This window comes from Ranitomeya variabilis, chromosome 3 (genome assembly GCF_051348905.1).
Source record: "Ranitomeya variabilis isolate aRanVar5 chromosome 3, aRanVar5.hap1, whole genome shotgun sequence".
NCBI lineage: Eukaryota > Metazoa > Chordata > Amphibia > Anura > Dendrobatidae > Ranitomeya > Ranitomeya variabilis.
The window spans coordinates 409,093,630-409,099,637 of record NC_135234.1 but is presented as its reverse complement, the minus strand read 5'-3'; the positions used below and the strand labels follow the sequence as shown (position 1 = coordinate 409,099,637).

General features: G+C 43.5%; 1 pseudogene; it reads left to right on the top strand.

The window, feature by feature from the left end:
- Positions 1–1,808: 1,808 nt before the first annotated feature.
- LOC143817704 (cell division control protein 42 homolog pseudogene) lies at positions 1,809–2,545 on the top strand (annotated as a pseudogene).
- The last annotated feature ends 3,463 nt before the right edge of the window (positions 2,546–6,008 follow it).

The following is a 6,008-nucleotide window of genomic DNA, read 5'->3' as shown; positions in this document are numbered from 1 at the left end:
TTAGCATTCTGCAAGCGTAATTAGCTTGCAGAATGCTAAAGTTTTCCAAGCGATCTGTAGCATCGCTTGGAAAACTGACTGACAGGTTGGTCACACTTGTCAAACATACTGTTTGACAAGTGTGACCAACTTTTTACTATAGATGCTGCCTATGCAGCATCAATAGTAAAAGATAGAATGTTTAAAAATAATAAAAAAATGCTTATACTCACCCAGACGATCTCCTCAGCGGCGTCCGTTCCTCTTCCTATAGCTGGTGTGTGTGCGCAGGACCTTCCATGACGTCGCGGTCATGTGAGCGGTCACGTGAGCGGTCACATGACCGCTCACGACCAATCACAAGACAGTGACGTCATCACAGGTCCTTCACCGCACACCAGCTATGAGAACCGAAGCGGCAGCATGCAGCGGTGAGGCGGGAACACTGCGGGGGACATCGAAGGTGAGTATAGGACTATTTTTTATTTTAATTCTTTTATTTTTTTACCAATTATATGGTGCCCAGTGCGTGGAGGAGAGTCTCCTCTCCTCCACCCTGGGTACCAACCGCACATAATCTGCTAACTTCCCGCATGGTGTGCACAGCCCCGTGCGGGAAGTAAGCAGATCAATGCACTGCTAGGTGTGCGGAATCCCCGCAATTCCGCATTTTTAATGAACATGTTGCTTTTTTTTCCGCGATGCGATTTTTTCGCGGAAAAAATCGCAACATTTGCACAAAAAATGCAGAATACACGGTAAATAATAGGAGGCATATGTTGGCGTTTTTTTCGCGTTTTTATCACGTTTTTATAGCGAAAAAACGCGAAAAAAACGCTAAAAATCCTGAACGTGTGCACATGGCCTCAAGATTGTGTCACATTGAGCATTGTCTGTCTGTAAATGAATGACAAGAAATGCTGCTCTGTAATGGTCTGTATGCGTTCAGTATATTTCAAAATGGACTCAAAATAGCCATTTTTATATTCACATTACAATCCACTCTTGTCTATTTTGAGCCAAACATTATTTATACAAGGTACCATATCCTAAGGGGATGGTTTTAGTGGATGATTGGCATAAGGATAATAATGGAAGTGTGCACTGTATACAACAGCACAAAGCAATGCATGTGCAAATTATAGCAAGATTACTATTATATGTGAAGTTTTAAGTCACATCTTCTATGTCTTCATCTTGAGTTAATACCCCTGTCCGCTTTGTCCATAACTGTAAAGGGGTCCGTACTGCCACCAGACATGTTTCTAATATATTGGTAGCAGTAGTACTCTAAGGCCGGGGACACACTGGTGCGAGATACGGCCGAGTCTCGCTGGTTAAAAGCAAGCAGTGGCAGCGGCACTCCGGAGCGGAGCGTGCAGCTCCATGTATTGCTATGCGGCTGCACGCTCCGCTCTGGAGTGCCGGTGCCACAGCTTGCTTTTAACCAGCGAGACTCGGCCGTATCTCGCACCAGTGTGTCTCCGGCCTTAGTCATATAAAAATGGCTAGTGTTCATCAGCTGAGCCAAGTAAATCCATAGATTCTGTTTGGTCTTCATTAAGCTCCACTTTCCATGGTTGGTCTCTTGGTTTTCTTTCTGAAGATCTCTTGAGTAGTGACCAAACTTGAAAGGACCATGCACTCGGTGGCTGCAACGATGCACCATTTCCAGATTTTGATCTAAAGGGAAAATATATACTTGTCTGTTGAGACGTGTTCCCACTTGTCTTGCCGGAGCTTCATAACTATCAGCACATTATTTGATCCACAAGCAATTACTTCTACCAACGGCACCATCCCCGACGACCACACACTTAATAGTCTGCATGGCTGCAATCTTGTGTTGTCAGTCTCCACACTGATGACTTAATGCAGACCTCACTCTCTCCCTGTCTCTCCACCGGGCGTTGGCAGCTCTACACAGGGTTTCCTTGGCTGAGGGGATGGTGCCGTTGGTAAAACATGTCTCTTAATATCATACACAACAAACAAGTTCCCTTCAGAATATGTTCCAACGGTATCTGACAACTATGCTGTCACAGTTATGATCGGCGGAGAACCTTACACCCTAGGACTATTTGACACAGCAGGGCAGGAAGATTGCGACAGATTACGACCACTTAGCTATCCACAGACGGACGTCTTCCTCGTCTGCTTCTCCGTGGTGTCTCCATCCTCATTTGAAAATGTGAAAGAAAAGTGGGTACCAGAAATCACTCATCACTGTCCCAAGACTCCATTCTTGCTCGTCGGGACACAGATCGACTTAAGAGATGACCCCTCCACAATCGAGAAACTCGCAAAAAATAAACAGAAGCCAATCAGTCCAGAGACAGCCGAGAAGCTGACCCAAGACTTGAAGGCGGTGAAATACGTGGAGTGTTCCGCACTGACGCAGAGAGGTCTGAAGAATGTGTTTGATGAGGCTATCCTAGCTGCCCTCGAGCCTCCGGAAACTGAGCAATTACTTCTGCAGGTTCTGGAGGACCTTTGTCCCCCAGATTTTTACACCATCATTGATAGGATGTGAGAATCCAAATCCTTTAGCAAATTTAACCTGATGGGCACCCCCTCTGATCTGTGCCCATTGGTAAGTAGCTTTTTCTCCCAGGTGTCCATATTTCTGGTGTGCCCACTGAGTCAATCCGAGCCGTCCCTCAGTGGTGTCAGTCTTTGAACTGGATTCAGCAACTGATATTTTGGAATGTTCATCTGCTACTGAGTTGAAAAGTCTTTCCAGTGTACCTGAAGCACAATTAGCATCAACATTAAACACAGTCACTTTAATTCTTTGTACAATTACCCAGATATCTTGCCACAACTCTTTCCCCACAGTACAGGATTGTTCCATTCAGTAGTAGTAGGCACAAGCACACGGGTTTCTAAAAAATGTTGTAATTATAACCTTGCACCCACTGAACTGTTTTGGATTTACATAAATCAAACTGGCCTCCACCCTTGTATCTTCCAAAGCTTTACCATGTTGGCTGTTTTTATTTTTACAGTTTGTCACTAAATCTACATTAGGGCGTCTATCCATTTGTGGGGTGTGGCCAGCTAGTTAATCACTCTTATTTCCCCTCCCCATTGATCCTCCATTTTAGATGAAGGCATCTTGGTAGGAGATAATGATAGCCCCCTCAGTTGGGCTTTGAATTCCTGTATCAAGGATTTCACTTCAGCATAAAGATCCTCAATCCCCGCTGCTGTGGGCTTTGATGGAGACGACAAGGGAGTGGGCCCTCTCTCTCCCTGTGTCCTGTCTGGCCCCTGCTGTGGAGATTCAGAATCTTTTACTGTAACCATTTCATTATGTGACACAGCTGACTTTCTATTAATTCCTCTCTTTTGATACAAATTCCACATTGCGTCAGTACCAATCCCATCTATTTTATCCCTGTGGACGCCATCCTTTATTAAGGCCCTAAACATATATTTTCGGGTAATACGGGTCCTAGGATTGTAATTACTTTTGACATCATTCTGCTCTTCAGTGGGAAAATTACCCTTTTGTTTGGGACCCCAATCTTCCAGATCCCTTAACTGTCGAATTGCCTCCAATATACGGGCAATTGTTTTCCCTGTCTGATTTACCATTAGCGTCATCATGACATGTTTATAAGCTGGAGGGGCATTTCTAATGATACGATTTGTAACAGATATACTTACAACAACTTGCATATAATCATCATAGGTGTTTGCTGAAATAGCTTTTTTTCATGACCTCCTCCTTCAACCTCTGTCAAAACACTGTACTGAGTGGGCACCATCCACTAATGAGTAAAGGGATCTCCTTCAATCTCTGAGCACAATCTTTCAACGTAAACCATGGTTTTTCATTGGGCGGCCAGTCCGCCTCAGATGGGTATTTATGCTGCAATGCCATAGTCACAACATCAAGCATACTACACACCATATGTGGTTGCTGGATTAACAAAGTACAAAATGCCTCCTTCACTACAGGCTCATGACTGAGTTGGACAAATTTGGGGCCAACCACAGCATCCACCTGTACTCCATGAGCCCCCATCTCCCATAATCTGACTGCCCAAGCTACCGGGGATTAATTTGACTTTTGAGAAAAACGATCATGAAGGTCATTAAGCTCCTTCTGACTGTAATCCTCTACTGCATTCTCATTCCGTCTGCCTGTCGCTGTCTCTACAATATGTCTCCGATATATAGGATGAGCTTTCACTGGGTTAAGAGGAGGATCAATTTCCCTCTTCCCATGGAAATGTTCATCCTCAGACTCGGGATCGGTGATGTTTTCGGAGTCAGTTGAATTCCAAATATCACCATCCCACTGATCAGGGTTCCACTCTATCCCTGCTTTGGCTATGGCCAAGGCTACTTTGTTTTTATTCACCTTCCCTAACCTCTTTCTGTATTTATACTCTGCTACACGTACGGCAGCCTTTTCTGCAACATTTTGATATCCATCACATCTGTCCATTAATAACTTTTTCTGACATTGTGCTCTAACCAATGCATTCTGGGCCTCACACAACTGTTTTTCCAATTTCTGTACTTTTGTTAACATACGTATTTTTTCCTCATGCTGTTTTCTATATGCAGACAACAATATCCATCCGCGCCTAGCAATAGCGCCCAACTCTTTACCTTTCTCCACTTTCACTTTCTGTAAGCATGCAACAACATCAGCAGGTTCAGCATCTTTCAAACATTTGTCCCATGCTTCACCCAAACCAGCACTGTGCGACCACTTGGTTGCCAAAATATGATAGGGAGCCTGTTCCCAACCTGGAATCTCAATAGACTCACTCACCGCCACCTTTTTCTTAAAGAAGGGCATGTTTTACGCAATATAACACTATCACACAGAGTCCTGTTAATATTAATAAAAAAAAAACCTGAGCCTTCTGCGTATCTTGCCGACTACGCCAAATTATGTATTGCCAAGTTTTTAACACTAAGGTTCAGATACGGCTTTAAGGAAGGCTACTATTTGCGATATAACGCAATTTTATTTCAAAGTACAAAATTAAAGGAATGGTATGTGTTGTGAATTAGACTATACTGTTATGACCCCAATGGCAGAGGGTCTCAGAAATAAATACCAAGTGTGCAAACACAAAAAACCAGCTCATAGGGCAGTGGTAACTGGGCTGACCGTATATCTAATCCTAGCACCACAAATAGCAGCAGCCGGGGAACGTGCCTACGTTGGTTCTAGACGTCTCGCGCCAGCCGGAGAACTAACTAACCCTAGAAGGGAAAAGATAGACCTTTCTTGCCTCCAGAGAAAAGACCCCAAAAGTTGGATACAAGCCCCCAACAAATAATAACGGTGAGGTAAGAAGAAAAGACAAACGTAAGAATGAACTAGGTATTTAGCAAAGAGAGGCCCACTGACTAATAGCAGAATATAGTAAGATGACTTATACGGTCAGCAAAAACCCTATCAAAAATATCCACGCTGGATATTCAAGAACCCCCGAACCGTCTAACGGCCCGGGGGGAGAATACCAGCCCCCTAGAGCTTCCAGCAAAATCAGAAATCACATTTAGTACAAGCTGGACAAAAAATAAGAGCAATACAAATAACCAAAAATCAAGGAAGCAGGACTTAGCTTAATTTTGCAAGAACCAGGGCCAGCAGACAGGAGCAAACAGAAAGGACTGATTACAACGATGCTAGGCACCAGACTGAGAATTCAGGAAGTTCATATAGCAACACCCCTGGAATAACGACCCAGGTGGGTGCCAAACTGAGGAAAGACAATCCCAGAGTCATATCACTAGTGACCACAAGAGGGAGTCAAAAAAGTCTAATTCACAACAGGTATGATTGAATAGTATGATTGCGTACACCTTTGTATATTTTAAGATACAAAGTACATACAGTATAAGGATTAAATTCATATAATGATTAAGTACATATTAGGATTAATACATATAATGATTAAGTGCATATACTCACATCATCTGTCACCAATTTGCTTTTAAACTTCATCCGTCTGGAAAATCAGAGAAGCAACACCAAGACAGAGAACCCCTGGAAA